Consider the following 24,756-nt stretch of genomic DNA (forward strand, 5'->3'; position numbering starts at 1 on the left):
GAGTGGCTAATACATATGCACACACATACACATGCATATGCCTGTCTCTAACCATATTTTAAGGAAGGTCAGCCAGAGAACCTATGTGTTTATCACATCTTCTCATTGTCAAGACATGCAGGGGTTAAAACAGTTTTCTTCTAGTCAGTAGAAGCAATCCACTAGATGAGGACTTTGAGGACCATCTGGAAATGCTTAAAGAGTAGCTGCTGAGGATTCACAGCTAAGAGTTCTTTCCAAAAGGAAAATCCCACATGGTTCCCGCAACTCTCAAAGGAACGGACTAGAGGTCAAATACACTGGAAACAAACGTGACTCATCTCAGCAAATAATGCCAGAAAACTCACCTTGCTCTGTCTCCCCACTATTCTGATATGTTACTTGATTTTAATGTCTACATCACAACTTTCTTTTACATAAGAGGGTTTTTAAAAATGATTTATGCAACTGAAGATGACAATTAAGAAAGTTGAACATGTGCATCAATCAGTATGATGTCTAGTTATCTTTGCAAATATGAAGGTTGCACATTTGATCTTTTTCAAAAGGCCCCTGGAACAGGGCCACCTGGGATTCTAATAAGCAGCTTAAATCCACTGTCTGTGCATTGTCTTTGCTTTGAATAACACGGATGTAGTTTGCATTAAGGTTTCTATGGATTGACAGGAAGAATGAGGGGCTTCTGTGTAAAATAACCCCACAGGGCATATGTCTATGAACTGGGGTTGCTGCCTTCTCCCAAAATGTAATGTCACAATAAAAGAGTCACTAGAGTACAAAACAATAATAAAAAGAGAAGGTTCAGGACCTGTGAATAAATAAAATAATAGTAAAAAAAAAAGGAAGCTGGAGGACTCATATTTTCTGAATTCAAAACTTAATACAAAAACACAATAATCAACAAATAGATATGTAGAACAATGGAAGATAATTGATAGTCAAAAAATAAACCCACACATCTCTCTCTGGCCAATGGATTATTGAAAAGGGTATTAAGGTCATTCAATAAGGAAAGAAGAGTCCCTCCAACAAATGGGTCTTGGGGCAACTGGGGATATCCACAGGCAAATAAATGAATTTGGACCTCTACCTCATAGCATAGGCAAAACAGACTGATGACCAAAATTTGAGAACAACAAACATACAAGTCTTAGAAGAAAACATGGGATAAATCTTTATATCCCTGGATTCTTAAATACATCAATGAAATATAAATAGATCTTAAATTGGACAATTATTGAAGAGACAAGTAAAAATTAAAAATTTTATGCATTGAAAGACATTTTGCAGAAAGTTAAAATTCAACCAACAAAACAGGATAAAATATCTACAAGTCATAACTGATAAGGACCAATTATCTAGTATATATAAAAACACCTATAACTAATTTAACAACAAAAAGGCAAACAATTGACTTTAAAAAATGCAAAGGGCTGGGCAGAGTGACACATATCTATAACCTCAGCTACTTGTGAGACTAAGGCAGAAAGATCTCAAGTTTGAGGTCAGCCTCAGAAACTTAGTGAGAACTTGTCTTAAAATAAAAAATAAAAAGTAGTGGAGAGGTAGCTCAGTGGTAGACACCCCTGGGTTCAATCTCTAGTATCGCTTCCCCCCACCAACAGGCAAAGGATGTGAATAGAACATTTCTCCAAGGAAGACATACACATAGCCAGCAAGGAAGTGAAAAGACACAAATATCATTAGTCATTAAGAACACAAATCAAAACCACAATGAGGTACAATTTTACACTCACTAGGAAGGCTATAATAAAAACAACCACAGCAAAGGAAAAATGAGTGTTGGAAAGGATACAGAGAAATTGGAACTTTCATGGTTGCTGGTAGGCATCTAAAATGGGGCAGCCACTATGTCAAACAGTTCTGTAGCCCTTCAAATAGCTAAATATAAAATTACCATATAAGCCAGGAAGTCCATTCCTAGGAAGATACAAAGAGTTGAAGACTAGGACTCAAACAAATACACGTATACACACATTCATTCCAGTACTCCTCACAGTAGCCAAACAATGGAAACAGCTGAATGTCTACCAACAGATAAACAAATACACACATACATACGTATGTCATATATATATACATGAATGACACTGTTATTCAGCTATCCAAAGAAACAATATAGTGGCACATGCTATCACATGAGAGAGCTTCTAAAACATTATTCCTCATCAAAGAAGTTATGGACTGAAGGTCACATTTTAAATGACTATATAAAATACTTAAAATAGGTAGATCCATGTAGATACAAAGCAAACTGGAAGTTGTCAGGGGCTAGAGAAAGGAAAAATGGAGATCAGTTGCTTACTGGGTATGGTTTTTGCAAGGGAAGACAGGTGATAAAAATATTTTGGAACTAGATAGGTAGTTGAATAAGATTATAGTGTACTAAATGGCACTAAATTGTTCAGTTTCAAATGGTTAATTTAAACTGAATTCACTTCCATTAAGAGAGACAGCAGAGGGAAGAAGAATAGACAAGGCAAAGTAACCCAGGTTTTCTAGTAAGACTGAAGACCCCGAGGATGGGGTGGGTGGCAGAAACGAGCACTAGGTAAGGCACTAACGCTGGTGAGAAGAAGGAGTGGAAACGCATGAGAAGCAAGTGGTTTGGAGATAGAGAGGGTCTTCCCTACAGAAAAGGAGCAGGACTATGCAACATAGAATCCCCAATAATGTTACTCCATAAAGTCTCAGAGGGCATCATTAGGTCAAAGAAGGGCCCCAAAGTGAGAACAGTGTGAATCCTTAAGCTTCTCAAGACCCTGCAAGTCCCTTGCAGGCCCTTTATTCTTTTTATATTTGTAGGGGGGTGGGGGAAGCAGAAGGCTACAAAAAAGAGAAAGACAAGTTAAGGAGAAATTCTGAGCATCATAAGACAGTTCTGCTGTATATCAACATGCACATGAAAAAAAAAAAAAAACAGAAGAAACACTGGAATGAGGATACTGAGTATTTGCAATGAGACAGCATCTCCTTGCCCATACTTCCAAATCCCAATGAATTAGGTGATATTGTGCTCATTTTAAAGATGGGGAAACCAAGGTCCCAGACTTCAGAGTTCACATACTTCCACACTACGATGAATAGCCAGGTGGCAAATTTAAATCATCAGTTTTTCAACAAACTTGTAATTTCTTAAGGAAAGCTGAGTAGAATTCTATTTTTTTTTTTGTAAGTTCAATAAGAACCCAATATCCCCACTGCAGAATTACTGCATTTGGAATTCTCCAAATTCTAGACCACTGTATTATTATTCATGGGGTATAAAGACAGTACAATCATATCAATTTCTTACAGCTTATTTTTTTTTTCATGATAAGCTACCTGAATCCTGGTTATAAAATCCTAAGTCCTCCAGTCATATGGGAAAGGTCAAGAGATCATGTCAGCACTGTCACCAAAAGAGCTGCTGGAGTCTTCCTCCAACTGTTCTCTTCCTGCTTTGGTGACACTTGATTCCCCCCACAGGCCAAGAAATATGGAAAGGAATGAAGCAGCTGATTTGCCAGGTGGTTGCAGCCCAAGGTCACTGGCTGGTTCCCCTCCTGGGAAAGTGTATTTTAGTCCTCAGTCCTCAGCAAACTGCCTGAGGACAATACGAGATGCCTGTTTCTCTCTTTAAGAAAATCAGATAAAAGCTTTTCAAATGCAACAATTTCCAATGGTTTTATCAATATTTTATAGATGTATCTCCCAGAACCTCAAAAAGTATTACAAAGCTGAACTGAATTTGCTCATTTCTCCCCCTCTCTTTTATAGAAATACAACAAACAAAGGAATCAATTCCAATTTGGGGGAGTGTTTTGGTGGGGGAGCCCCTATTTCAGGTCTGGAAAAGATTCAGGATATTCAATTTAAGATGGGAGTATACAGAGTGGGTGAGAGGACAAGAACTCCTGTCTTCAGAATAAGTCCTTACTCTCACCACCAGCAGGGCCCCTGGGAAAGAAAATTACAAGGACTTCACCATGCTCACACCCGAAAGCAATACATGAAGACCTTAACCCAGGAATCTATAAAATACAAAGGCAACAGCTAAAATCTGAGACAATATTCTACACGAGACTGTCAGACCTTTTCCAGTTTCTCCAAACCTTGGGGGGAAACTGAAGCTGGAACAAATAATAATGCTAATACAACCTTTGAAAAGTTGAACTGAAAAACAGGACAAGCCTTAAGCATTTTCCAGAATAGAAAGCTGACATTTTGTTTTCAAACCTCACATAATCCTGCTATCATTGTTAGTTAATACTTCTTTTCTCTAACATTTTATTTTAAAATAAATAAGGTCGTTTCTGGGGTTTTTTGTTTTGTTTTGTTTTGTTTTTGTTGTTGTTGTTTCTGTGTTTCTGTATATACACGCATTCAGTGGATGGGTATGACCATATCCCTTCTACCTAGATTCTAACAATCAATATTTTATTCATTTGTGGGGAGGAGGTGTCATACCGGGAACTGAACTCAAGGGTACTCAACCACTGAGTCATGCCCACAGCCTATTCTGTATTGTTTCTAGAGACAGGGTCTCACTGAGTTGCTTAGTTCCTCACTTTTGCTGAGGCTGGCTCTGAACTCCTGATCCTCCTTCCTCAGTCTCCTGAGCCGCTGGAATTACAGGTGTGCGCCATCATGCCCAGCTACAATTAATATTTTATTCTACTACCTTTCTTCAATAGTTAGTCCTTTATCCATCAGTTCTTCTTCTTCTTTTTTTTTTTTTAATGCATTCCACAGTAAATAAGTTTGCCGAATGGAGCACACTTCACCAAACTCTTACATAGCTGGAATTTCAACCATTTCTCATTGAAGGTTGTGAGGTCACAAGAAAGAAAGTAAGCTGAATGCTCATTGTGTACCTAAAGTCAGGGCCTGTTATGATTTGGATAGGAATTGTCCCCTAAGAAGTAGAAGATGGTTAAAAGACATGAGAGCCAAAAAATAATAAATTTAACATGTATGCTTGGAAATACTTCTAGCAAGAATAACTATCCAATAACTAATACTTCTAGCAAGAATAACTTTCTTCTTATAGGACACTGAGAATATTATTCATGATGGCATTCATTTAAGGAAGGTTTTGAAATTCTAGATTTTATTTTCCAAACTTATATATATGCACGAATTCTACTTGCTGAAAATTACCTGGCTTTCTCTCCACACTGCAATTATGTTAGGACTTAGATTTTTTATAGCAGTAGCTTACTACGTCCTCAAGGGAAGAAAATGAATTTTACACAGCTTCTTAATTCACACCAAGAAATGGCCAAAGGGATGCAGAATGTGGCTCAGGAGGGAGGAAGCAAGTGAGATGGTGTGTTGTTCTGTGCACCAGACCCTCTCAGTGCCCTGCCCCACACACCCACTGGATCCCTGATAACTGATCAACCTGGTACCCATCTCCCAGCTTTTGTAGGCTTGGCTTCCAAAAGATGGCTCTCAAAACTTCTTAAGAAGATCTTCTTTCAACCCTGGAGCTGCTTTCTGTTTGGAGAGCAGAAATGTTGGGAAGTTTATGGTCCCTCTCCTACCTGCCCACAGCCAAATGGGAAAGCCAGGTCTCAATGACAGGAACACCCTCTCGGGGGCAACCGTGCTACAGAATTGTCCCAGGGATCAGGGTAAGGAAGGAATTTTGCTGAAATCATTCCCCTACTTGGCTTCTTCCCTTCTCCCATTCACTAGTTCCCCTGGGAACCCTGGCTTAATAAAGTACTTGTGCTTCATCTCAGGTCTGCTTCTGGAGAGCTCAGCTCGAGACTACCAGCATGTAAGAAGGTGCTCTAAGAAAATGAGAAGCCATAGATATCTGTGGTTGCTCTTGTTGTGCCAGGGGTAAAGAAGAAATATCGGTGACACTATAGAGTTTGAAAGTAACTGCAATATCCATGGCTTAATAAAACATGTTTCCTAAAGACTACTGCAGCAACTTTAAGACCTCTAGGTCTCAAATCTAGAAAAACGATAGTAACTGATGGTACAATGTATCTGTCTCTCCAGGCATGACAGTAGACAGGCCAGGAAAGTGTGTAAAGCTCTGAAGTACAGATAAAAAGAAAGTGAAGTCAACACCAAATTTTGGTGAGCTGTATACCTAACACTTACGTTAAAACTCTGTATATAATCAATACTTAATAAGAACAATTATAAAAGCATTCACAGAGGATCGCAACACCCCAAACATGTATTAAGTAAGTTTTTCAAAAGAATAGCATGACTTTCAAACTCAAATCCTACATGAAAGAAGTTATCAGGTTGCTTTCTTTCTTTTCATCAAACTTGAAAGCAGTCTTTGGTTTGATTAGACTAATAAATTCCTCATCATCAGCAAAAGTTAGTCTGAAGCCAGCAATGCAAGGATACAGATAATTCATCCAAGAATAGTTACTTTGTTCTTTATCTAATTTTTTTAAAAATTGTAGTAGTTTATTAATTAATGCTGATAATAAGCTAAGTTTAATGTGACACAAATAAGCAAGAAAAAAATACACCACTACAGTAGTTAAAAATATATTCTGAATCCCTACAGTGGATTTAAAAGGCCTGAAAAGAAAAGAAAGAAAGAAAGAAAGAAAGAAAGAAAGAAAGAAAGAAAGAAAGAAAGAAAGAAAGAAAAGAAAAGAAAAAATTAGAATTAGGACTACCATATCAGTCAGCATTGCTTACTGTTGAAATCATGGGGAAATAAGGCAGACCCAGAGAAATTCAGGTTCTAGGGTCTAGATGTTTCCAGATTTAAGTATGGGAAGACATTTTTTAAATTATCAGATTTCAGTTCAATATTTTTTAAACTAATAAAATATCCAACATTTGAATGGTGCTTGAGTAGAGACTAAATTTTCTGATATTTAGGAGAGGATGGAAGGAAATACAAGGATGTATTTATTCTCTTTGGGGGAGGAGGGCAAGACTGACACAAACACCCAACATCTGTTGACCTAAAACCTGATACCATCCAAAGTTTTTGTAAAATCAAATGCACTTAATGTAAAGTAATTTTTACTTTCAACTTAAAATATTTAATAATAATAATTAAAAAACACTTCTAAGTTGTGAAGTTGTTGTTCTTCTTCCTCCTCCTCCTCCTCCTCCCTTCTGCTTGAATCAAGTATTTATATTTATTAAACACATAATTCTTCATAGGAACCATTCATAATGCAGCTGATGAAAAACGGACTTATTTCAGGATACAACAATTACAAGGAAAGGGAACAGCCCAAAAAAGGAGTAAAAATTAGATGATATGTCTATACTGATTTAAGGTCACTAAAATTCTCAGCACCCCTCAACTCTGCTTTGCCTACAAAGACAAGGCTTATGAGTCATCCTCAGAGAATAGTAAAATATAGTGCACTCTACTAAAAACAGGGAGGAACATTTGATAATAAATCTACTTTCTTGGTATTCTCATGTCATCTGTCATCGTTAAGTGTCAGGTTATGTGACTCCCTCCCTCCCCTCACAGAAAGGCCGGAAGGAAGTCAGCCATAGGCACTGGCAGAAGGTAATGCGGTATCTGATGTGACACACAGCACACTGAAGACAAACTCACTGGTGTTGAAAGCCTGGGACACTGACCTCTCCTATAGGGAGAACAGCAAAGTTGCTGATTTGCATGATCACTATAAAATGACTTCTTATCCATCCAAGAAAGAAGGGATAAGGGATACTTTTTTTAAAAAAAAAAAAATATTGCTGCAATTAGAAAACAGCAAGATGATTATGAGGTTAGAAAAAAAAATACTCTTGTGTTGATTAGGAATCTGGTTCTAGCATAAAGCATTGGCAAGTTCCAGTAAATAAAACAAATTGACAATATAAAGATAGTTCCAGTTCCCATTTGGGCATTTTATGAAAGGTTTGTGAAATAGAACATTTGGGGACCATTGGAAGAATTTACGGACATTATCCCTGCAGGTAGTTGTCTCCAGGTGGAGGATTTTAGCTGACAATGAGCTTGGCTGTGAGTTTTCATGTTAGTGGAAACCTTCACAGTAAAACCCACATAGGACCAAAGGGTCATATATGTTTTCCCTCAGAAAGAACTGTGGAGGATGAAAACCTCAAATGCACCTCTTGCTTACTAGGACCAGGCAACGCTACCACAGACACCAAGTAGAATATCTAACAAAAGCTGTAGTGCTCAAGTCAGCATAGAATGAATGAACTGAAACCTAGAAAATCCTAAGAGATTCTGCTGAACACCCCACCACATCAAGGAAAACATCGTGAACAAGTTTCAAGAGGCTTCAGATGGGGCAACAGTGTGGAGGAAGAGATTCCTTTTCCAGACAGAAAGTTCTAGAACTCCACCACCAATAAATCTTCACCACTAGGTGCAGAGTACTCACCAGAGAGGTCTGGGATGAGAGCAAATGATGTCCACTTGATCAGACTCACCACACAGTGCCCTGTAAAGCAAACAGGCACAGAGGTTGAGAAAAATCAATGTCAAGAGTTTTCTGAAATCACATGAAGAGAAATAGTCTTTGCACTTCAAATTCAGCGTCTACAATATATTTCTTAAAACTCATCAGAGAGACACATTAAAAAAATTACTGACGGGCTGGGGTTGTAGCTCAGTGGTAGAGCATTTGCCCAGCATGCGTGAGGCACTGGGTTCGATCCTGAGCACCACATGAAAAAAGAAAATTAAATTTAAAAAAAAAAAATTACTGACATTAGTTTTAGTCAACAAAGACATGGTCATTAAATCAGAATCATTTACTGGTTTACCCTGATCACAATGTTCATACATCCTAGGGTGCTGATTTCCTACCCAACCTCTTATTTTAGTGAAATAATTAGGTAACAATTGAACAACAAAGCTATCTAGAATCTTCTTGAAGAAAATATAATTGCCTTTCCTGATTAATAGTAAAGTGCACTGTAATTGGAAGAATCTTTCAAATGTCCTCAGATGAACTGTAACTGGAAAAAAAAAAAAAAAAAAAGCGTTCCAAGAAGCACAGTGCTGAACAGCAAAGATTGGCAACGGAATTGCATCCTTCCAGAGAATGAGACATTGTTTTCTATGTGTGTTTCTGTACTTTCTTTGCTAATCAGTGGTTTACTTCCATTCTGGAGTTGATACTAGATTTCTAGTTTGGCTCCAATTTTGATTTCAAGATCTTTCCAAGATTCAGTGGAAAAAAAAAAAAAAAGGTCCAGGTATCACAAGTACATAAAAGGGATAGAGAGCCCCACTGCATGTGGGAAGAAAGTACAGGCTTAAAAACTGGCAATCAAGACCCGGGAAAATGATGTCTGTAAAGGTTTGAATTTGGAACTCGTAAAGTGTCCGCATCTACGTATGGAAATGTCCACAGCAGGGTCCCAGTCCCAGGAAGGAAGGTACATCCACACAAAGTAAGACTATGAGGCTATTTCCGGTAAAAGAAAGAAGCAAATCTGAATCTAAATGAATGGTCATGAAACTAATTCTCAGGTCATACTGTCAATTTTTAAATAACCAAAGTAGTGTAGCAATACGTGCACTAGGACTGAACTGTGTTAAGACAAACCTCACCACCTCTATGCGAACACGCAGACATAAACACTGACAAACCCACAAAGCCTATATGGAGGAGTGACAAGAAACAAGAATATGGTGGCTGCTTCTGGGGAGCAGGTATTGAAGTGGAAAGGGAGCCTTTGGTTTTTGTTTGTTTGCTTACTTTTTTTTTAGTATTTTTTTTATTAGTTGCTCAAAATATTATAATGATCTTGACATATCATATATCATACATTTGATTCAAATGGGGTCTGAATTCTCATTTTTCCACGTGTACAGATTGCAGGATCACATTGGTTATATAGCCACGTTTATACATACTGCCATACTAGTGTCTGTTGTATTCTGCTACCTTTCGTAACCCCTTCCTATCTCCCCTCCCTTCCCCTCCCCGCCCCTCCCTTCCCATCACCTCTCTCTACCCCATCTACTGTAACTCATTTCTCTCTCTTTTTTTTCCTTCCCCCTCACACCATCTTATATGTAATTTTGTATATCAATGAGGGTCTCCTTCCATCTTCCGTGCAATTCCCCTTCTCTCTCCCATTTCCTCTCACCTCTCGTCCCTGTTTAATGGTAATCTTCTCATGTTCTTCCTCCCTGCTGTGTTTTGAGTCGCCCCCCCTTATATCAAAGAAGATATTCGGCATTTGTTTTTTAAGGATTGGCTAGCTTCACTTAGCATAATCTGCTTTAATGCCATCCATTTCCCTGCAATTTTGTTATTGTTACTGAGATTGATCCCAGGGACATTTTATCACTGAATTATATCCCTCCCCTTTTATTTGTTATTTGGAAACAGGGTCTCATTAAATTGCTTATGGCCTCACTAAGTACCTTGCCTTGAACTTGTGATCCTCCTGCCTCAGCCTCCCAAGCCTCTAGGATTATAGGAGCAGACCATGGTGCCTGGCTGAGCCTTTTAATATTTAAGTGTTATGTAATATTTGACCATGAAGCTTTCATAATTGAAACCAGAGAAAAATCCAATTCACTCCAAGCCTTCTATGGAAAGAAACATTCCATTTTAAAAAGAGAAAAATGACTTAACAAATAAATATACAGCATTATGTAAACTGACTTTATTAATTTTATAAATGTTTATTATGTTCCAGACTCTAAGCACAAATTACATCTTCATAATACCCTACAAAAAAAGACATAAAATACATGTGCTATGATTATTAATATTTTATAGAAGAGAAACCTGAGAAGTACAGGGGATATTCAAAAATCACAGCTGGCACTGAAACCCAGGCACCCTGACCCATGTTGAGTCTTTGCCCCTATCATACTGCCTCCCCCTCTGGGATTAATCATATTTCTCTATGCTACGTTTTATTTGAGACAGGGGGTCTTGTTAAATCACCCAGGAAAGCCTTGAACTTGCAATCTTCTGCCTCTGCCTCCTAAGTAGCTGGGATTACAGGTGTATGCCACTGTGCCTGCCTTTATTTTTATATTTGTAATTATATATGAGCAAGATTGTAAATGCCATGAGAACAGGGATTCTGTGTGTATTGAAAACCGTCATGTACATACCCAGCACCTTGCATACTGCCTACACTTAGTAGGCGCTCAGTAAATCCATGTTGAATGGATGAATAACTAAGTGACTCACCTAGAGCTGGGAAGTTAAATTACATAACTCTCTCAGGCATCTAGGGACTATGAAACAGGCTGAGTTCCAAGAAAGCTTACTAATTAATGACCCTGCCAAACTTTGCTCCTCATTTTGAGAAACCTCTAACTGCCCAAGTCTTTTTGTAACCAGACTTAAAAAGTGAACACATATTTTTCCTTTCTTTCTCTAATTCCCTAGTGACCATCCAGCATTAAACTGTCACACTCTTCTATAAATCTTTCTAACTCTGTGCATACTTAGGATACTGTAGCATTTGAGAAAACCAGTGTTCTAATCCCTCACAAAGAAGTCAAGCAGAATGAGCAGCTTGTCATGGACTCATTTGCCACTGGCATATCATGGGCAAACTCTTGTAAATGACCTTGTGTTGTAGTCACATGTGAATGAAGAGCCCAACCTACCAACTTTTCCATTCAAATATTATTATTCTGAGTGTGTGGGGTCTTTAGTAAAGGGGGGACACCTATGTAGATGAGGTTAGGTGAGGGGGCAAGTATGTCTGGGTGTGTTTGTATGTGACTTTCTGTGTTTTACTCTTTCAAAAGAAGATATTTTTGCATAAAATAGAAGGAAATCTAATAGTTAAACAAAATGCCCAAATCCCAATATTGTACAGATGTTAGAGAAATAAAAGCTGTTATATATCCAAAAAGGGTACCAAGACCATTCAATGAGGAAAGATAATCTACTCCACAAATGGTGCTGGAATAACTGGACAACCACAAACAAAAGATTGAAGGTAGATTCCTACCTCACACCATAGAGAAAATTTAGCTCAAAATGAATCACAGATGTCAAATGACAGAACACCTCTCCCATCCTGTTTTATCTTCTGTGGTTTCAGTTACCCACACTCAGTGACAAGAAGGACAACTAAAATACAATATCTGGTGAGAGACCATAATCATGTACATTTAATTACACTGTATTGTTATAATTGTTCTATTTTAATGTCATTGCTATTAATCTCTTCCTATGCCTAACCTAAATTTTATCACAGATGTGTATGTAGAAGAAAAAATATTGTTATATAGGTTTTGGTATTATCTGCAATTTCAGGCATCCACAAAAAGTCTTGCAATGTATTTATTCCCTACTGATAAGGGCAGAATCCTGTGTAAAACTCTGAAAGTAAACATAATATTGGAGTAAGTGTTTTTAACCTTGGATCAGGCAATTCTTTCTTATCTATGATACCAAAAGCACAGCAACAAAATGAAAAAAAAAAAAGTACATGAATTAGGCCTCTTTAAAAGCTTTTGTATAAAGAATAGCATCAACTGAAAGAAAAACTATAAGTAAACAGCAGAAAGACCAGTGGGTAGAGGGACAGGAACAGGGAGAGGGAGGAAGGGAAGGAAAGGGGAAGTACTGGGACTAAATTGGAGTAAATTACATCCCATGCTTTTATAATTATGTCAAAATGTTATGTATAAATAAAATGAACCAACAAAAAGAAAAGGAGGAAAGAATATCATCAACAAAATGAAAAGACAATCCACAGACCAGAAACAATTTTTGCAAATCTTTTATGTAATAAAAAGACTTTCATCCAGAATCTGAAAGTCCTACAACTTGACAACAAAAAGATAACCCAAATTATATATAAAATGGCAAATGACCTTAATAGACAATTCTCAAAACACACACACACACACACACACACACACACACACACACACGGAATGGCATTCAACCCTCAGGGAGATATACTAAAACCACAACTAGATGCTACTTCATAATTACTAGAAAAACTATAATAAAAAGATAATAACAAGTCTTGATAAGAATTTGGAGATATCAGACCCCTCATACACTACTGGTGGGAATGAAAAATGATGCAGCCATTTTACCAGTCTCAAATAGCAGTTACTCAAATGGTTAAACATAAACTTGCCATATAACCCAGCAAATCCACTCCTAGGAATTTACCCAAAAGAAGTGAAAACACATATCCATACAAAAATTGTATAATTCTTTTTTCAAAACAGCATTATCCATCATAGCCAAAGTGGAAGCAACCCCAAAGTCTATCAAGTGATGCATGGATTAATAAAAGGTAGTATATACAATGAAATATTATTTGGCCATATAAAATGCAATACAAATACAAAGTAGATAAATGTCTAAAAAAAAATATACTAGGTGAAAGAAGCCAGTCACAAGGATCATATATTGTATGACTCATGTGTTTGAAATGTTCCAAACAGGCAAATCCACAAACACAGAAACAGATTAGGGCTCTCTAGGATGGAGGTGGTACGTGAACAAAGGAAATTCTCTTCCGGGGTGATAGAAACATTCTAAGATTAGATTACAGTGATGGTTGCACAATGCTGGAAATATACTAAAAACTACTGAACTAAACATTTTTAATGAGTGAGTTTTACATTGTGTATATTCTATTTCATTAAAGCAGTTAAAACAGAAAAGCTGCATTTCAGTGAATCAGCCAGTGAATATTAATCTGCTTTTTTTTTTCAAAAATGACAAAACATTTAATTCACATGCTTCAAGAAAACACAGTACATGGTAAATATCTACTTTTTTTGGTGAAGCTCACTATTGTGATTCTCCACAGGATGCCTGGTGATGGGAAATACACAACTGGGTTTTACCCTTATCAAAGAGCACACGCAAGGAAATGGCCTCCCAGCCATAGGAAAGCACTGTACCTCATCGCAAAGTGCTGCTGCTGATGCCGGAGGGTGCGAGACATAGACTTATTTCAAAGCAACAGGGAATTCTGGACAAAGGTAAAGGTTTTATTTCAGTGGAGGGGGGGGGGGACTTTACAGATATTTGAAAGTGCAAGGCACCTAGATTACCCACCCAGCAGGGATCCTGCTTCCTTCTCCTTCATAGTTAAAGACTGCCAACAAAGCCCTCAAATGAAACTGAAGGTTAAAAAGGAAAGGGGTGGACAAAAGGACAGCACATTGGCACAAATAGTATGCTACCTCAATACTAAAATGATTCAAATCCACCCTGGGCCTGGTAGCACACGCCTGTCATTCCAGTGACTCGGGAGGCTGAGGCAGGAGGATTGCAAGTTGGAGGCCAGCCTGAGCAATTTAGTGAGACCCTGTCTCCAAAAAAAAAAAAAAAAAGGCACTGTGGATGTAGCTCAGGGGTAGGGCACACCTGGATTCAATCCTCAATGCTGAAAAAAAGGAATCAAATCTTAGAAACTAATTTCACCACTTTTGATATTTTGATATTTTTATGCCTCTTCCGATTCATTCTACAAATATTTATTGAGCACCCACTGTATGCCAGACCCTGTTCTTGGCTTCAGGAATATGGCAGTGAAGAAAACAGACACAACTCCGGGAACTCATAAAGCTCACACCCATGGTTTCTCTCTGCCTTCCAAACAGCTCATTAACCCTGAGGCTGGCCCTGACCTGAGCTGGTCACATATATGTTCACGTGACCCTATGGTGAATTTTAAAAGTTGGCTTGTTGTTAACATTTTAAAATGGGAGAATTCACACAAATACCTGGAATCTTGGCTTCTCTTGGAAATCCATATGGTTTTGCAGCACTGTGAACCAGAATGTCACAGACAAGAAGCAGTCACAGAAAGCCAGCCCACACCCCCTTGGGCACTTCTACTCAGCCAGTTCCTTCGCCTATGTCCACCTCTTAGTCACCCTTGGGTTAGTGATCCCTAAGTGAAAGGACCCGTCGGCAACATCTATCAGCATGGCAGAAAGGGGTTTTCACGTTCCTACTTGACATGCTTTTCTTTTGCCATTATCCAGTGAATGTCACCAAGAGAGCAACTGAGCCATTTATTTGCCCATTCCTAAGTCTAAAACTGCCAGTGTGAGAGAACGTTCTAAACTCTGCACTGAAAAGTTACAGCTCCTTCGTCTGTCATTCATGGTGGCTAACAGCTCTAAAATGTAAAACTGGGAGCTCCTCATAGGAACTCATTATGAGCTATTCCATGGACATTATTTTCTTGAAATAATGGTAATGGCTTTGCAATTATCAAACTGCATTCTTGTGCCAGGTTTCTTTCATGTATTTGTTTTCTATGGCTGCATAACAAAGGGTCACAAACACAGTGACTGAAAATAACACACATCAAATTGCTTCTCGTTCGTTCTGCAGGTCTGAAGTCCCAACACTTTCACTGGGTTTTCTGTTTCCACATCTCACAAAGCTGAAACCTCAGCTAGGTGTCAGCTAAGCTTCATCCCTTTCTGACAGCTCTGAGGAATAATTCACTTCTCAACCCAGCAGGCTGTTGGCCAATTCCACTTCCTTGTGGTTATGCAACTAAGGATTTCCTTGATGGCTGTCACCTGGCAGCCACTCTTTGTCATGCAGCCTCCACCACTCTCAATGTCATCATGGAGAATCTCTCCCTTGCAAGGAATCTCTCTTTTGATGTCTCCTCTCATCTCCTTTTGGGGTCCATGCAGGACAAGCTGGCTTTTTAATGGTGGTGGTGGGGGAATACTGTGGATTGAACTCAGGGGCACTCAACCACTGAGTCACATCCCCAGCCCTATTTTGTATTTTATTTAGAGACAGGGTCTCACTGAGCTGCTTAGTGACTTGCTTTTGCTGAGGCTGGCTTTGAACTCGTGGTCCTCTCGCCTCAGCCTCCTGAGCCACTGGAAGTGTAGTGTGCACATCACTGTGTCCGGTTAAGCTCTTTTTCTAAAATCAACTGTTGGGTTAGGGACGTAGCTCAGTGGTAGAGTGCTTACCTAGCATGCATGAGGCCCTGGGTTTGATCTCCAGCACTGCAAAAAATAAATAAATGAACTCCAGTATGCCATGTAAGATAATCTGATCACAGGAGTGACAGGGTCACAGTCCTCTGGATTATACAGGGTGAGTACACCAGGGCCAGACGCCTTGGAAGCCATCTTAGAATTCTGCCTACTCCACCTAACTGCTCACATGCCTGTGTTATCCATGTACCACAGTGGGATCAGAAAGGATAAGTGGACAGCAGAGAGCCTACGTAAAAGTTAAAACCAAAGAAGATATGGTTAACCATTCATCTCTAGAATAGTTCATGCCCTTGGGATTCCGTATCCCGCTGGAATGCATATACTCTACCAAATTCAAAATCTACACAAAATACTTTTCCTTTACCTTCAACTATATGAAACTAGATGCCTAGAAATAACTTTTTTAAAAAAAGAAACAAAAATAGGCATAGAACTGAAAGAAAAAAATGTGTGTGTGTTTAATGTTTGTTAAGACAGTTTTTTTTTTAAATCCAATTATGCTTTCCACACGGTACCAACTAATTTAACTGTTTTTTCACTCAATTAACTTGGTTATTTAGAAGTTACCTGGAGTAGCCAACATATACACAGTCACACTAATATTGAAAGTAAAAGTATGAAGATAATTAAAAGTATGCTTAATACATCCCCCAGCACATGCCCTGCTTCCTGACTCCTCCATGAGCTGAGTAGTTTTCTTTGGCTGGGCCCTTTGCACCATGATGGGCTGCCTAATCTTAGGCCCAGAGCAATGAGTCAGCTGTTTATGGAGTGAGATCTCTAAAACTATGAGCCACCAATAAGCTTTTCCTCCTTTAGGTTGTTCTTGTCAGGCATTTTGGTCACAGCGTTGCAAAAGTCAACTAAAACATAAAACATTGATTTTTTTTTCTTTTTTTGTTGGAGAAGCTTTAAGAAATCTCTTCAAAAACACTGCTAAGAGAGCAGAACTGTTTCATAGGCTCAGAAGAAGCAAAATAAGTAACAACAGTAACTACCAATTCGTGACCAATCACTCCATCCAGGTACTCCTCTCACTGCTGTTGTATGTATATTAACTCATTATGTCTCAACAAACCTTTTACAGATGAGACTGAGGCACAAAGTGGCTCTATCACATGTCCAGAATCATGAGCCAAGTAACAGAGGAGGATGAAGTCAAATCCTGACACACTGGCTCCAGAAAATGTTCTCCGTAATTGCAGATGAACCCACTTGTGTTTCCATATTATAAAATAAGGGCTATTTCTGCATCTAACACATGGCACAAATGGTGGCCAGGGACCTAGCATTGGACTCAAACAGATCATGTTGCATGGCCAAGGGGAAACTGGGGTCTGCAACCCTTCAAAGGGGTACACTTCTGTAATCCATGAAAAAATACCCTAGATATCACCAGCAGCTTTGTTCAAGCAAGCCTAGATTACTCTAAAAAGAAAAAAATAAATAAATAAATAAACTGACACTCTTCTGCCCCCTGTATCTTCTTTTGGAAGAGGAGAAAGGAAATTTTTAATTGATATCTTTCTCATTTTTGCTTCATCCAAACCTTCCATTATGCCCCTCTTTTTTTATTATTATTATTTTTTACTTACTTATTTTCTGGGATTGACTCAAAGGGTGCTCTACCACTGAGCTGCATCCCCAGCCATTTAAATTTGATTTTGAGATATAGTCTCACCAAGTTGCCCAGGCTGGCCTCAAACTTGCAATTCTCCTGCCTCCGGCTCTCGAGCAGCTGGATTACAGGTGTGTACAACTGTGCCCAGTTTTTATGCTCCATGTCAATACTGACAAGAGTATGAGGAAAACACAGCAAAAGCTAACACTCAAAGCCAAGAGGAAAGCCACTGGATCCCTCCTCTGTTGTAGAGAAAAACAGGGGCCTCCTCTAGGTAATGAGAAAGGAAAGACCCTTTATTCAGTAAACCCACATTATTTCTATCAAGGGCACCCAGTCACAGCAAAGACAACATGGCACCAGGTGTCACTAGCCCGAGCAGCATAGTTCCCCGAGACACCCATGCATGGCTATTGTACTAATGAGTCACTGGAGGTGGAGTAAGGGCAGGGAGTACAATAAGAAATCTTGACATTTGCATTTAAGGCAGATTTGCTCTCAATGACTCATTTCCACAACGAGGTTGGACAAGTTCACATGTCAGATGACATTTACTCAGAGATCTTTCCTGGTACTTGTAAGAAGCTAACCCAGGACTGTTAATATGCCAGGGTCCTTTGTGTAAGGAGGTGAGAGAACCAGAACTAGGCTTTAATCAGGCCGGCGAGTTTTCACCTATGACTCAATCTCAGCTCCACTGTCCTGTTGGTCCTGTAGCAGAGATCACAGAAATGTAAATTCATTTTGTCAGAGAAATCTCTCCTTAATCTGATGCTCTGTGGTATTGCTTGTTTTGGATCTCAGTTTTTACAAGGTTTTATTTGTTCGAACATCTCATGCTACATAATTTGACTTAAAATAGTCATACACTGAAGCCAGAATATTCCAATGTGCTTGTGATGACACATAAGCCTCAAAGTCCTGGGCTGCTTGTGGTTGCCAATAGTGATTTCTCAGAACATTCAAGTAGGGTCTTCATTTCAGAAACCTGGATGCATGCCAGCCCACGTAATTATTCTCTGCCTACCTAATTTCCCCAGGCAATTTTAATTGAAAATGGTATTTTCCTTTAACTCAGTTCTAATCTATTCTGAAGTGTCCCTGTGTCCTGCTTCTTGTCTCGATAAGCTAACTGAGCTGGTTTCTTTTTGAAGCTTAAGTTGGAAAAAAAAAAAAAGTTTCTGAAGCTCCAAAGGGGAAAATATCAGATAAATATGAGCCATCTAATTAGTGTCAAACCAGTGCACTGAATACCACTGGCAAGGCAGTGTTTGCAAGACATCCCTTCTTGCTATCTAATCTTATGAAAAGTTTCTTTTATGGACAGAAATACACAGATTTTCCTAATAAAATATTCACACATACCCGAGAGCAAGCAAAACTGATAAAAATCTGAATAAAGCAAGTGAATTATATCCAAAGAAAATTCATGGTGGTGTTATTGTATACTTTTTACGATATTACCCGTTGGGGAAACTGATAAAGGATATATGAGATCTCTCTGTATTATATTTTGCAACTGCACGTGAATCAACCATAACCTCAAGTCAAAAGATGAAGAGGGCAGAAAAGGTCGGGGCTGGAATATAGTTCTGGGATCGTGTGCCTGTCCACTATTTGTAAAATCATGAGTTTGATTCCCAGCTCTCCCCTAAAAAAAAGTTAAAAGTGGTGAATTCAGTTTAATGAATATACTTTGTTTAAAGAATGAAAAGTTTTTAAAACATCTTATTTATTTAAAAAACACAAATAGGAGAAAATCTTTCTCAGCTACTCTGACAGAGGAATGATATACAGATTACACAAAAACTATAAAAATTTGACACCCAAAATAATAACCCAACCAATAAATGGGTCAATAAACTAAAAAAGATATTTATCAAAAGAAGAAGTTAAAATGGCCAACAAATATATTTTTAAAATTCTCAACATCTTCAGCGATCAGGGAAATATAAGTCAAAACTACACTGAGATTTCATTTCACTCCAGTAAGAATGGAAATCATCAAGAATATAAATAATTTTTTTAAAAAGTTGGGAAGGATTCAGGGGGAAAGGACCGTTTACACACTGCTGTTGGGATTATAAATTAGTATAAAAATATGGCAATCAATTGGAGGTTCTAAAAATATTAGAAATGGAACTACCCCATGACTCAGCTATACTACTCCTCAGTATTTATCCAAAAGAAGTGAAGTCAGAATACTGTAATGAGCATGGTTACCCATGTCTACACAGTTCAATTCAAAATAGCCAAATTATGGAACTAGCCTAGGTGTTTGTTAACAGATGAACAAATAAAGAAAACGCAGTATATATACAAAATGTTTTACTCAGCCATAAAGAAGAATGAAATTATGTCATTTGCAGGAAAATGGGTGGAACTGGGGAACAGCATGTTAAATGAAATAAGCCAGACTCAGAAAGTCAAGAGTCATATGTTTTTTTTTTTTTCTCATATGTGAAAGCTAGAGAGAGGAAAAAAAATTTTAAGGGACTTCATGAAAATAGAAGGGAGACCAGTACAGCAGAGAAAGGAGGGAGGGGAAAGAGGAGGTACTAGGAAATAAGATCAATCAAGTTATGTGCATGTTAAGATTATATCACAATGAATTCCGTTATCATATTTAATCATAATGCAAAGAAAAAAAGAAAAAGAATATACTCTTAAAGTGTTTTCATACATCTGTATATATGTAATTTATATAAAAATTGAGATATTTTATATTTTTTCATTCAAAGTTTCCTGAGTCCAGTGTGTATTTATACAACATATCTCATTTCAAATTAGTCATATTTCAAGTGTTCAATGGCCACATGTGACTTAGCTCTGGATATTAGGCAAAAATCTTTAAGTTTAACATTATTCCTCAAGCCCTACAGTGGCATATTATCTCTAACATGTCAAATTCTTCAAAGACTTAAGAAAATGGGTGGTATCAGAAAATGAAATCTGACTTAAAGACCTTCGCCAGCAGTAACACCCCGAATCTGCTTGATGCTACAGTAACAATAACACACACACACACACACACACACACACACACACACAAATAGTGACAAATCTTTATGAAAGAGTCTCCTAGTATCTTTGAAGAAATAAGAATTAATAGAGTTTCAAGAACTATACTATAAAAACTAAGCTCAATGACTAAGATTTTAATTTTTGAACTTTTGTGATTTTATTCTTTGTTTTCCTATTTCCCTGTGGTGATCAGAGGTAGAATTATTAAAATAAGAAAGCTTTGTGGGTTTGCTGTGCAGGACCGTGGAACTATGAGACTCAACTTCCCTCTACAGGTAGTCACAGGGGATAAAGAAACAAGTGATCGAGTATGTGATGACAGCCTTGAAAATATATCGAATTAGGCCAAATCTCTTGGGACTCTGAAAAGTAAAACAGGGAGCAACCAGGTCTTAGAAGAAGCTCAGGGCTCAATCTCAAAAGACCAGTGCAATCTGCATTCTCTATTGCAAGTGAGAACGAGATGAGAAAATGCTATTCCCAAATGGAGCCCTGAGGAGTATAAAGAGAGGGTTTAGGAAGAGAGAGACCTATCTTTGAGAATACAAGTTAATTAACCTCTCCTGGACCTAGTTTCCTTGTTTGCAAGGCAGTAAAATTACCTACCTCACTCATTGTTGTGAAGTTAAATGGAATCATGCACAAGAAGTGCACATTGCATTCCTGCGTCCCAGAGTGGGTGTTCAATTACAGTCCTCTCCCACTCTTTTATTTCAGCACTCAAATGACTATGCATATAGGGAAATTATCTGTGCAAATTAAGCTAAGAATAGTAACATGGGAAACTCAAGGGCTTTTGCTCTAAAATAACCTTAGAGAGGAAAAATATTTTATTTTAATTGTTTTGATTCACTTCTAATCTGCTGGAAGGAGGCTGGTTTCATGATCAATCTAGGTTTATAGCACTCATAAAACAAGTATAGAGCAGAAGTTCACTTAAACATCTAAGGCAGAGGATCCCAGATTATCTAGAAAAATAGAAACAAGCCTAGATGCATCAGAGAATCATGACCTTGAGAACCTTTATATATTTTTATTCTTTATGAATATAAAATGTATGTTTCAGTCAGCAAGGAAGAATAGAAACTGATATGGTTCAGTTTGCAACATCTTCAATGCCTAAAGGTCTTATAATGAATTATTTAAGTTTGAATTGATATTTTTATCTCTCTCTCTCTCTCTCTCTCTCCCTCCCTCCCTCCCTCCCTCCCTCCCTCCCTCCCTCCCTCCCTCCCTCCCTCCCTCCCTCTCTCTCTCTCTCTCTCTCTCTCTCTCTCTCTCTCTCTCTCTCTCTCTCTCTCTCTCTCTCTCTCTCCCCTTCCACAGACAACTGGTCAACCATCTACTCTATTAGATATACATTATGAGCCAGTCAACAGGATCCCTACACACAGGAAAATAAGAAGGTATGGAGATAACTAGGATTCCACTGATGGAACTAAACTCTACAAACTCTTCATGGTCCAGAACACAGATGTTGATAGAGCCCTAAGACAGGTAACATATTGAAAGACAGGTTCCATATAGAAAATGCATAGTCTGTTGTGATTTAAAGGTTCCAAAATGCACAGCCTGGGGTGGTTTGTACAGATGACAGCCTTCTCCTATTCATTTATAGTTGGTATTATGAAGAAACTTAGACACCTAACTTGTCTATGATTCAAATATACAAGACAAGCCCCCAGTCTTTGTCAGCGTCACTGTCACTGAGCTAAGTTAGTCAGCTGGGAAGTTCACTCCAACATAGAAACATTCGAGGGGGAAATGGGAAGACTTTCTGTCACTATTATTTCTGACTTCAAAGTTCACAGTGCAAGTAGTAAAAAGCAGAAAAAATTCTTTGTAGGAAACCGTACCATTTGCAAAACAAAATGGCAAACTAAGACATGGGTGGGCTCACTCACTTAGGGTATTCCAGCCTCATCAGTGCCTGGATTCAGAAGGATAACTAGTTTCAGTGATCAAGAAAATTAAGTCTTTATTTTTATTAGTCTTAATTTATATATATATAAGTGAATAAAATTCACTCTTTTTGGTGTTATTCTGGGTATTGACAAATGCACACAGTTCTAAAACCACCTACGAAGACAGAAAACAGTTCCACTGACCCCAAACTCTCTCATATTGTCCTTTGTGATCACCCTCATTCCAACAGACACAAACACTGATCTATCTTCTATTCCTATAATGCTTCCCTTCCTGCATGGAATTGTTAGTATGTAGTTTTTCAAGTCTAACTCTTTCCCTTAGTAATATGCAGTCTGTGATTCATCTGCACTGACAAATGCATCAATAGTTCATTCCTTTTCATTGCAGAGCAGTATTTTATTGGATAAATGTACCACAATTTGTTTTGCTTTCTCACTTCCTAGTTGAAAGATATCAGAGTTGTTTCCACTTTCTGATGATTATTTTTAAAAAAAACTACTATAATACTAATGCACAGATTTTGGAATAAACATCAAGTTCCCATGTTCCCATTTCCTTTAAGTAAATGCCCCAAAATGACACTTCTGATTTATATGTTAGGTGTGTGTTTAACACTATGAGAAAACACCAAACTGTCTTTTAACACAACTGGGCCATTGTTCATCACCAACAGCAGTGTATGAGAATACCCGTTGTGCTGCAACCTTACCCTCTTGGTACTGTATGTTTTGTTCCTTCTTATTAGTCATACTAACAGATATGTGATGTCTCATTATGAATTATGAATCGGAGATATGTCTGATTCAGAATCCTATATATTCCTACCTTCAAATCAGTAATATATTATTATGTCACTTCTGAAGACAAGGCAACAAGCACAGTTTAGTAAAGCCACAGTTATAGCACAAAGAAGATCTGGTTCTAGAAGAAATGTTCCTTCTACAAGTTTGTGTGCAAGTGTGTGTGTGTGTGTGTGTGTGTGTCTAATGCCTATAAACAACAATAATAAATCAATCAACAGATTTTTATTTAATACTATAAAATACTTCCAATACCATATAACTTTTATTGAATTTAAAAAGCAAATTATTGATAACTCATGGATTTTACACATACACACACAAGCACTGCACAGAAAAGTAAATTTATGATAAAGGCAGTTTGCAAGTACACTGATCATTTAAATTTTGTCACAGAAGGAGAATCATCTAATATTTTATAAAAGCAAGTCCCAAAATAGTATCAGCCATATTCTATTTATATAAATATCTGATGACCAATATTAGCTGTTCGAAGTAAGATCTCTAATTTCCAACAACATATTGATTCTATTTCTATTATGAGGAAACCAAATATATAGTTTAGAATTTTTACCATGTCTGGTTCTTACCACTTTGTTGTAACATTCACCTGTTTTCTACTGCTGGGGATCATTTTATGCATTACTTATCTATTCCCATAGATGAAACAGGAAATTAAATGTCTTTCCGTGAAATATAGCTATTTCACTTATCCAACAAATATTTATTGCATTTTTAGCAAGTTTGGGGGAAGGGCAGGGGCTACTACTTTAGATAGTGGTCTCAGGAAGGGTATCACTAATGAAGAGACATATGAATATAGGAGCAAAGACCTGAGAGAAGTGAAGGAGTAAGCCTTATGAAAATCCAAAGAAGACTCCAGTAAGAGAGATCAGCAGGTAAAAAGGCCCTGAGGGAAATATGTGTTTTGCAAAACTGAAGGGACCAGTACAGATACAACACAGCAGAGAAAGCAAAGAGGGAACCAGAAGAGGAGATCAGAAAGGTGAAAGGAAGCCAGATCAGACAAAGATATCTATTGGATCTTTCAGTTAAATAAATGGAAAGCAATTAGAGTGTTTTCAACAGTTCCATGGATGGTCTGACCTAAATTTTAAAGGAATTCTTTTCTGTTTGGGAACTGATGGTAACATAGCAAGAACAAAGTAGAGAAACCAATTAAAAAGGTACTACAGGAGTCCAGATGAGTGATGACAGTGGCTTGGTCTAGGCTGGTCACAGTTCACACAGTGAAAAGCTGTTGGAGGATTCTGTAAATGTTTTGAACACAGAGGCAACAGGATTGGCTCCTGGATCGCACTCAGAGTAGAAAAAAAAAGAAAGGACTTCAAAACTGAAAATCAGCCTTAAAAAAGGTTAAAGAAATAACAGTCACTGAGTCTGAAAAAGGATGAATTACTTAAACAAAGACCTTTAAAAAGTTGAAA

General features: G+C 37.9%; 1 protein-coding gene across 10 annotated transcripts in view; it reads right to left on the reverse strand.

Moving 5' to 3' along the window:
* Window positions 1-24,756, reverse strand: part of Plcb4 (phospholipase C beta 4) — a 381,561-nt gene that overhangs the window by 231,995 nt on the left and 124,810 nt on the right. For all 10 annotated transcript variants that reach the window (XM_078051427.1, XM_078051425.1, XM_078051426.1 and 7 more), the window contains one exon: window positions 8,370-8,429. The gene's annotated coding sequence lies outside the window, so the exon portion shown is untranslated. The remainder of the gene's footprint in view (window positions 1-8,369; window positions 8,430-24,756) is intronic.

This window comes from Ictidomys tridecemlineatus, chromosome 5 (assembly GCF_052094955.1).
Source record: "Ictidomys tridecemlineatus isolate mIctTri1 chromosome 5, mIctTri1.hap1, whole genome shotgun sequence".
Taxonomy (NCBI): Eukaryota; Metazoa; Chordata; class Mammalia; order Rodentia; family Sciuridae; genus Ictidomys; species Ictidomys tridecemlineatus.